At 35.0% G+C, this 9,974-nt stretch overlaps 1 long non-coding RNA gene across 1 annotated transcript; it reads left to right on the top strand.

Annotated features, from left to right (window-relative positions):
* Window positions 1-7,305: 7,305 nt before the first annotated feature.
* Window positions 7,306-9,417, top strand: LOC131800607 (uncharacterized). The gene is made up of 2 exons (XR_009341457.1): window positions 7,306-9,109; window positions 9,165-9,417. It is a non-coding gene; the product is annotated as an uncharacterized LOC131800607 (long non-coding RNA).
* Window positions 9,418-9,974: the final 557 nt, after the last annotated feature.

Genomic DNA, 9,974 nt, shown 5'->3' with positions numbered 1-9,974 from the left:
ATTATTCACCCTTTTTTTTTAAGTTTCGAATTTGAATATGGTAATGGCCTATGACAAACTATGCCTATGTAGGCCCGCGTCGTATAGACCCCAATACGTTTTTAAGATTTTAACAGCGTTTTTAACGTATTTTATTTTTGGAAAATTTTAAATTTCGTTCCAAATGGTGGAGGGTACTCAAAGTTCGGCCCGTCCGAACTTACTGCTTCTCAACTTGATTCCATTATTTTTCAGTCTGTTTGGGTTCTAAGAGTGTAAATAATAATTCGACAATTTTTGAAAACTATTTTGAAAAAAATATATATATTACCTTTTTGAGTTACTGTCCCTAACTCAATAAATTGCTTTAACAAATATTCTTTTTCTTTTAAACTAAAAAACTTGTTAATATTTCGAATATTTTTTTTTATTAAAAATCCTAAATTGAATCCAATATTAAGGTTTTTTACATATAAATTTCATACTCTTCTAAAAGTGTTTTAAAAATGTAAATTTGTTTTAAATTGTTATTCCATTATTTTATATCACACAAACACATACCAACATATTCAATTGACTATAGCTTTATAAATGTATATGTATCTCCGACAAAGGAACATTACCCAATCTGCAAGTTCACTGAGTTGTATTTTGGGGTATGTGGAGTTGTGGCATTCTGGTAATGTATCCTTCATGGATTTGTCCCACTCTGTTTTTTCGAATATACAAACATACATGGATTTTTTCATTAGTAGAGTTAAAAAAGCAAAAACAAAAAACACATAGACCGACATGATTTATTGCCACATTAAAGTTCATTAAACAAAACAAAGTCAACACATGAGGTTCTCTAAATGCAAAAAAAAAACACTACAAAAAATATATAATAAATTACTAAAGCCATTTAAATGTAATGAAAATCTAATAAAAACAAATCCAGAACTCAATGAAACATGAAAATGAAACTAAAAATTTAAAAAAAAATAAAGCTATAATAGATTATTAACAGAGTACATGAGAAACAAAAGATAAAATGTAATGCAAGCAACAAAACAAATTAAAAGTAGAAATTCAATTGATGATAGCAAAATGGTAATAAAAATAAATAAAAAATTTAAAAAAAAACTAAAAAGGCAACGAAATTATGTTAAAATAAATTAAAAAACCAACATCCTACGCCCGCATTAAAAAAAAACGTTAGAAAAAAGATTTGAAAGATAGCTGCGAAAGTCAATGAAGTAAGCAACAGTTAATTGTTAACACAACAACGGCAGGCCACTTATAAGAGCTTGTTGTTGTTATTATTATTATAGTAACAAAATGGCTAAAATAAATATAAATTAAAACAAAAAAACGACAAAAAAAACAACAACTTCACCATTACTTAATTTCTCATCAGGTGGGTAAAGTTTGGTTTTGAAAAAATCAAGGCCACTTACATTTTATTCCAAACACTTGGCATATTTTTCAAAATTTATATTCGAAGTGAGTTTTGATGCGACAAAACCTGGAGAAAATAGGAATAAGTTCATCCACGTTCTCGAAGATATGGAATTAAATCTGTGTAAGGAAGACCTCCATTTTTTAGGAGACCTCCAGAAGATCTTATTTGTCTGGAGGGTTTTCTACATATAGAAAACCTCATGGAGGTATTATGTGACCAGAAAACATCTCGAGGGAGTTCTGTATCTAGAACATCCCTTGAAGGTCTTCTATGCCTAGAAGTCTCCTAGAAGGTCTTCTATGCCTAGAAGTCTCCTAGAAGGTTTTCTATGCTCAGAAGATCTCTGCGTCTACAGAACCTCCTCAAAATATTCTGTGTCCAGAAGACCTCTGGAGAATCTTTTGTAGAAGCTTCCTAGAAGGTTTTCTATGCTTAGAAGATCTACGGTAGGTCTCCTGGGTGTAAGAATCCTCTAGAACGTTATCTATGCCTAGCAGATCCTTAGAAGGTCTCCTAAACCCAGAGTCGTTAGTCTTTAAAATCAGGAAGATCACTAGAAGGTCTTCCGTTTCTAAAAGATCTCCTATATCTGGAAGACCTCTAGCAGGTCTTCTATATCTAATGAACCTCTAGAAGGTCCTTTGTGTCTAGAAGGCGTCTAGAAGGTCTCTGCTAGAAGACCTCTAAAAGGTCTTTTATGCCAAGAAGACCCATTGAAGGTCTTCTATGCCAAGAAGACCCATAGAAGGTCTTCACTCTCTAGAAGATCTTCAGAAGGTTTTCTGTGTCTAGAAGACCTCTAGAAGGTCTCCTATACCTGGAAGACCTCTATAAGTCTTCTATGTCTAAAGGATCTTTAGAAGGTATCTTTGTGTCTAGAAGACCTCTAGAGGGTCTCCTACACCTGGAAGACACTTAGAAAGTGTTTTATGTCTAAAGGACCTCTAGAGTATACCCAAAAGACCTCTTAAAACTCTTCTGGATCTCTGAAAGATCTTTTATGTCTAGAAGACCTCCAGAAGGTTTTCAATGTCTAGAAGACCTCTAGAAGGTCTTCAATGTCTAGAAGATCTCCAGAAAGTCTTCTCTGGCTAGAAGGCCTCCAGAAGATCCCATATGTCTAATAGACCTCCAGAAGATGTCATAAAGGTCCTTTGTGTCTAGAAGCCCTCCAGAAGATCTTCTGTGTTCAGAAGAGCTCTAAAAGGTCTTTTGTGTCTAGAAGACCTCTAAAAGTCTACTATGCCTCAATGACCTCTAACAGGTCCTTTGTGTCGAAAAGACCTCTAGAAGGTGATTTATACCTGGAATACATCTAGAAGGTCTTCTAGGTCTCAATGAACTATGTCTAAATGACCTCTAACAGGTTCTTTTGTGTCGAGAAGACCTCTAGAAGGTGGTTTATACCTGGAATACCTCTAGAAGGTCTTCTAGGTCTTCAAGAACTCTAGAAAGTCTTCTGTGTTCAGAAGTGCTCGAAAAGGTATTTTGTGTCTAAAGGACCTCTAGAAGGTCTTTTGTGTGTCTAGAAGATCTCTAAAAGATCTCCAATACCTGGAAACCCTCTAGAAAGTCTTCTATGACTAAGAGACCTCTAGTACGTCATTTGTGTATAGGAGACCTCTAGAATTCCATCTATGCCAAAAATACCTCCATAAGGTCGTCTATGCCTCCAAAAGACCCCCAGAGGGTCTTCTATGTCTGGAAGATCTTCAGAAAATCTTCTAGGTCTAGAAGATCTCCAGGGGTCTTTTATGTTCAGAAGACCTCCAGGGGATATTCTATGTCTAAACGGCTTCCAAAAGGCTTTCTATGTTTAGAAGACCTCCAGGGGTTCTTCTATGTTTAGAAGACTTCAGGGTGGTCTTCTATGTTTAGAATACCTCAGGGGGGTCTTCTATGTTCGAAGAGCTCTAGAAGGTATTATGTGTTTAGAAAACCTCTTCTAAGTCTAGAAATCCACTCATCTATGTCTAGATGACTTCCTAGATCCTATTTTCTGTAGAAAACCTCTGGAAAGCTTTTTTCTTCATTGTTGGAGAGTCTTCAGGGCATGGAATTCTTCCAGAATCACTTGTCTAAATAGAAGACTTCCAAAGGACCTGTTGTTTTTTGAATATTTTTTCCAAAAAAGTTCCTTAACAAAATTTTAAATTGTGTCCTTTAAGATGTCCTTGGCAATTTTCAAACCAAAAATTACAACCAAAATTATTTCTAACAAAAAAAAATAAAAGAAATTATATTAAAATATATAAAAGAAGTGAACACAACACTGTACATGAAATTCTAAATTTATTAAAATGGAAAAAAACAAGAAAAACAAAAATCTGTAACAAATTCCAAAAAACCACAAATCAAGTAAAACCAAAAAAAAAAAAAAAAAAAACAAGACAAACAACAACAATTAGATTTACTTAGATTTAATTACCAACAAACAAATTATATATACATAAAACTATATCTATATATAAATTAGAAACAAAGAAATCAGATAAAATAAAAAAGTATGTTCTAAATTTTTTTGAAATCGTAAAATAAAAAACCCAAAACTAACAAACAGCAAATATTACAAAAAAACCAACTACATTTCTTAGAGCACTTTCGTATTTATAACTAACTAACTATAACTAATGTTTTTTTTTTTCAAAGTATTTTAAAAGCAAATAAAAACTAAATAAATAAATAGTGAATATATATAGAGAAAAAAATTGAACTATTTTAAAATTTAAGGCTTTTGGGTAAACAAATTTAATAATTATAATAATAATGATAGCAATTCTAAATATATATTAACCCAAATATTTAAAATGCCGTTTAGAAATTTGTTTTTAAAATATAATTGTTTGTATTTTTTTTTGTTAATTTTTCATTTGTCTATTAAAGCTGCTCGTATATACTGATAGTAGTGGAAAAAAACACAACAATAAGCAATAATATTACGTGTAATTATATATATTCCGATTATTTAAACAAAACATGCCATCGTAAATATTTCATGTAACTCCTGCCACTCAATTGCATTAATAAATCAATTTTTTCTTAAATTGGAACATGCTTTTGAATTATTAATATTAAGTAAAAACATGCAAAAATACATATTTTAAAATTTTATTACATAAATTATTTTTAATTTTCTATTCATGCTAATTGTAATTTTTAACCATTATTTCAAATGATAGCGTCGCCAAGTGTTGAATTCCTTAAAGACATTTTTACAATAAAATATTCTCAAAAAAATTAAATAATCCTTACTGGAAATCTAGATATAAAAATTATTTTCTCTAGACTCATAGCAGGTCTTGTGTGTCAAGAATACCTTCAGAAGAACGTATATCACCTCTAGACCTGTAGCAAATTTTTTATGTGTGTAAAACGTCTAAAATCTCATCTTTGTGTAGAAAATCTTAGGAAGCACTTCCGTGTTACGAATACCTTTAGGAGGGTCTTCATTCTGACTTTTAATGACGCCCATCGATCCGTATGTCTGTACGTCTGAACCGAAAAGGTTACAACTGGTCCATTATCCTTAGCCTGAGTTCGAAGAGGGACAATTTGGGAAAATGACTAAAATTTTGACAAAAAAGCAGAAAGATTACAATTCCCTCAAAATATAGTGAACGTTTTAAACGAATTATGGCCTTCAAACGGCCAATGAAACCATCAAACGCTGCCAGAATGTTGCTCTGCGGTATTTTGGCCCATTCCCGGCGAAGCGCTTGCTTGAGGTGACCGACACTTTGATATATTTTAGTGCCAACCTTGCTTTCCAAAATACTCCAGACACAATAGTCCAACGGATTGGTATCCGCAGATTTTGGTGGCTATTGTGCGCTGGAAATAAAGCGAGGAACTTCATTTTGTAACCCTTCTTGGGTAGTGCGTGCTGAGTGCGGCCAAATGTTGGCGTGCCCAAGGCTTTAACACCATCCAGAATATTTTTCAGATAATATTCGGCATTTATTCTGATGCCACGGTCGATTAAAACGAGCGGAGAGCGACCATCGGCGGTTATGGCGGTCCACACCATCACCATAGCCGGCGCTTGAGTTCTGGTGGCCAACCGAAGTTGCACATTTTCAGCTGGACAACGAATGTTTTCTCATCGGAGAAAACCAAATTCGCAGATCACCACTTTCGGCCAAGCGAGTCTCTTTTGAGTCTATTTTCTTTCTTTTGCGGTGTAAGTTCTTGCACTGTTTGGAATTCGAATGGAATATTTTTCACATTTAAATATTGAAGTGGTCGGGAACCACGAAGATGATGCTCATGTTGTCACTGCTCAGGTTTAATTAGGAACTTCGATCTGGGACCACGATGATGATGTTCGAGATGTAGAAGGTTCCGCTGCTTGGGCTATGATCGGTAACTTTGATAAGAAGCGATCGGCTAACAAATGTGCGGCTTGCCTACGAGTAATAGATGAACGCCAACCGGCATTGACGCTCGGAGGTTAGTTAGTCGGACTATGCAACGGTCTACGACTATCTCTACGTTACTACTCTAGATTTCGGTTAGAACTGAGATCCCGAAGATCTAGTGGAAAATGTATTCATTTTCAGCCAACACTTCCTGTTAGTCAGAGGACAGTAAATGATTTCAAAATCGTAACACACCATTTAGGCAAGCCCCCCTGCAGTATCATGTAACCACAATAGTTAAGTCAATGAGAATTATACATCACATGTTATTAGGGCGATGATGGCAAATGAGCAACGATCCCACTTCATCAAGTACCTTCTTCAAAATTTGGAATAATTATAACTCTTATAAAATATTAAATAAGAGATTTTGCACATCGCAACATTTTTATTAACCCTAGGTCTGGTGTGAAAATGGGATATATCGGGTCCACTACCTATGGTAGCGCCTCTACAACAGTTCAAAATTGTGAATAGCCATTAAGCTCATAAAATACGAAATGAACATCCGATTCCTTACAAACTCGGAACATCTCAATATTTCATCAACACAAAATCTGTTGTGAAGATGATAGATATCGGTCCATGCCTTCTAGTATCTTTTCACAAACGGTCACAATTTTTAATATTTCCATTTCTCATAACTTGCGTAACAAGTTGGGGATTCTTCTAAAACTGGGTATATCTACATATTTTTCTTAATTAGAGGTCTGATGTTAATATGGCCCATCCTTTTCGTACCCACTCCCCAACATATTTTATTAAACTGACAAAGGGTATGTATATGTCGGCAAAATCAACCGGGCCTTTTTAACTTGTTAAAATATTTATTTATAATTCAAACTTTACTTATTCCATTTGAAATTCGAAAACTTTTGAATAATGTGCTACACCACACTGTGGTATCATGTCTTTCTTCTTTATACCCTCAGCCAAATGGCTACAGATGGTATATATCATTCGATCAAAACGTGCCTAGTCGAAGTAATGGTTTAAGAACCTAGGTCTCTTTGGACCAAATCCGTTTCAGAAAATTTGGAGTCGATCTAGCGATGTCCGTCCGTCTGTCTGGCTGGCTGGCTGGTGCGCACGAGAACTCTCGAAGGGTCCAAACTTGGTACATCGAATTATTTTTGTCAAATTTAGATCGAGCTCGGAGATGGGCAACATCGGTCCACTCCTTTTGGTACCTCCCCCACAAAAGATCAAAATTTTCAAATAATATATTTTTTTGCACATAAAGTCTGGTGTGAAAATGAACAATATTGGTCCACACCATCAAGTACCTCCCCCACAAATGGTCAAAATTTTGAATAAATACAACTCTCATAAAATGAGTCCAATTCTCTCATGATAAGAGTCCAATTGTCTTTAAATTTCACACATTCCAATATTTATATTAACCCAAGGTCTGGTGTTAAGATAGAATATATCGGTCCACTTCTTTTGGTACCTCCCCCACAAAATGTCGAAATTTTCAAAAAATATATTTTTTGCACAGAGAGCGAGAGAAAGGATTATCCGATTTTGCTTCAACTTTGCAAATCTTAATATTTGCATTAGTGCTAGGTCTGGTGCGAAAATGGACAATATCGGTCCACTCCTTCTGGTACCTCCCCCACAAAGGGTCAAAATTGTAAATAATTACAACTCTCATAAAATGTGATGTAAGAGTCCGATTGTCTTCAAATTTCACATATCGCAATATTTATATTTACCCAAGGTCTGGTGTTAAGATGGAATATATCGGTTCACTCCTTCTGGTACCCCCCCACAAATGGACGAAATTTTCAAAAATATATATTTTTTGCACAGAGAGAGAGAAAGTATAATCCGATTTCGCTTCAACTTTGAAAATCCTAAGATTGACGTCAGTGCTAGGTCAGGTGTGAAAATGGACAATATCGGTCCACTCCATCAAGTACCTCTCCCACAAAGGGTCAAAATTTTGAATAATTACAACTCTCATAAAATGTGATGTAACATTCCGATTGTCTTCAAATTTCACACATCCCAATATTTATATTTACCCAAGGTCTGGTGTTAAGATGGACAATATCGGTTCAATCCTACTGGTACCTCCCCCACAAACGGTCGAAATTTTCAAAAATACATATTTTTTTTGCACAGAAAGAAAAACGACGAAAAACAAGATGCTCAAAAAGAAATCGAAATAAGAATCCGACTCTCTTCAAATTTCACACATACAAGCATTTTTGCTAACACAAGATGAGGCTTGTCCGCAGGCAACATTCTTTGCGTCAATTGAATTTTGTACGGGAACAAATGCAAATCAATCCGTAGTAAAGTGGACCGAGCCATGCCCAACTGCTGAGAACGGCGTTTTTGGGATGTTCTTGGGGACCTCTCAACACTGGCTCGTACGACAGCGATATTCTCGGCCGATCGCCTTGGTCGACTTTTATATGGCCTCTTCGGATTAGAAAGAGCCTTACCAGTCGATTTTTCGTATAAACGCTTAATGGTGTTCTTAGAAGGCGCACTTCTCACATTTTTTAATGTTTTAAAAGCACGTTGAGTTTTCACAATTGACTTCTTCTGTTGAATGTAAATTTCAACTATTTCAGAGCGCTCGCGTGGCGTGTATTGTTTCATGGTAAAAATCTGCTTGGACTGACGCTTCAAACGCGGTATGTCATTAAGCGATGTGACATCTCTGTCAAAAGTTATGGCGTTGCCAGATGGGTCCGTCGAATATGTTCAACCCTGTATATATCTGCGAAACCCTTCTGGTACCTCACCCACAAAGGGACACAATTTTCAATACTTTTATCGTAAATTGCGAAACAACTCAGCGATTCTTTATAACTTGCGCTATCTAACAGCCTGTTCCACGATCTCGAAAGAAAATTTGTGCGAACGAAGGCTACTCACTCACTTTCGTATAAGAATGCGTTCCACTAACTTTCGTTCTTTCTTTCGCATAGCCTTACGTGATTCAGTGTTGCTAAATATTTTTTTGGAAAAATTAATCGCGAAATAAAGCAAAAAAACGTCAAATGTCTAATTTAAACGCGAAAAAGCAGCAGTGGCTCTGTCTCAACTGACATTTCAGTTGTAAACAAACAAATTGTAAATAAACAAACAAAATAAAATTTCTACTGATTGTGTTCAAACTATTTGTGCTCTTAGAAAATAAAAAAAAAAAGAATATTTCCGTAGCCCTATTTTTTATGGAGGAGGTTCGAAATGTGCCACGGAGGCATTTAAGAGATGCTTCGAATTTATTTGAAGTACCTAACAACCAGTAAGTATGATTGTATTTTTACATTTTTGAAATAATAAAAAATGATTTTTTCTAGGTTTGTGGCCAACTTTCGTGTGCCGAAGGAAGTTTTCGGGCTCTTTTGGATATGATGGAAGAGAAGTGGGTGCCCGGTTGCAGAACTACCCAAATCCGCCCTGATTTAAAACTTCTTCTGCTGCTTCCAAAAATTGGAACACAGGATTCTCCTCCATTTACTCAACTAGTGCCCGCAGCTGTGTAGTTGATGATTTTTTCGTGCTGGAATTGAGAAAATAAAAAAAATATATATTTGTTGTTCACATATTAAATTGCATTTATTATTTTTACTTACATTTTTGTTTCCATTTTCAATCAAGCAATGTTTATGTTAAAACAATTTTCCTTAATTGTTATTATACGATAGCAAACACACAAGTGACTGATTTTGACATTTGTGTTCGCATGCGTACGAAAGAAAAAAGATAGTGGAACGCAAAATTACACTGAAATGCTTACGTTTTCGTTCGCTTTGATTTTCGTGCAAATTTTCGTTCTGATAGATTTTAGTGGAACGGAAATCAGCTGTTTGTCGTGTAAAAGTTGTGCGAACGTGTTCTTTCGATATCGTGGAACTGGCTGTAAATATATGTCCCTCTGAGATGAATATGGAAATTAAGATTTCCCATAAATTGGATATAAAATGTTCGATTTTCTTATATATATTCATAATAATATTTATATCATATTTATTTAGGTCCGATATGAAATGGACAATATTGCACCATGCTTTCAAAATCCACTCCATAGAGGGTCAAGAGTTTGAAAATTCATAACAGAAGTCATAATATTTTTAAATAATCGAACAATGGCTGAGGGTATATACCTG

Source organism: Musca domestica, unplaced genomic scaffold (assembly GCF_030504385.1).
Source record: "Musca domestica strain aabys unplaced genomic scaffold, Musca_domestica.polishedcontigs.V.1.1 1, whole genome shotgun sequence".
NCBI lineage: Eukaryota > Metazoa > Arthropoda > Insecta > Diptera > Muscidae > Musca > Musca domestica.
The sequence above is the reverse complement of the archived record's forward strand: the minus strand, read 5'-3'. Positions and strand labels throughout refer to the sequence as shown.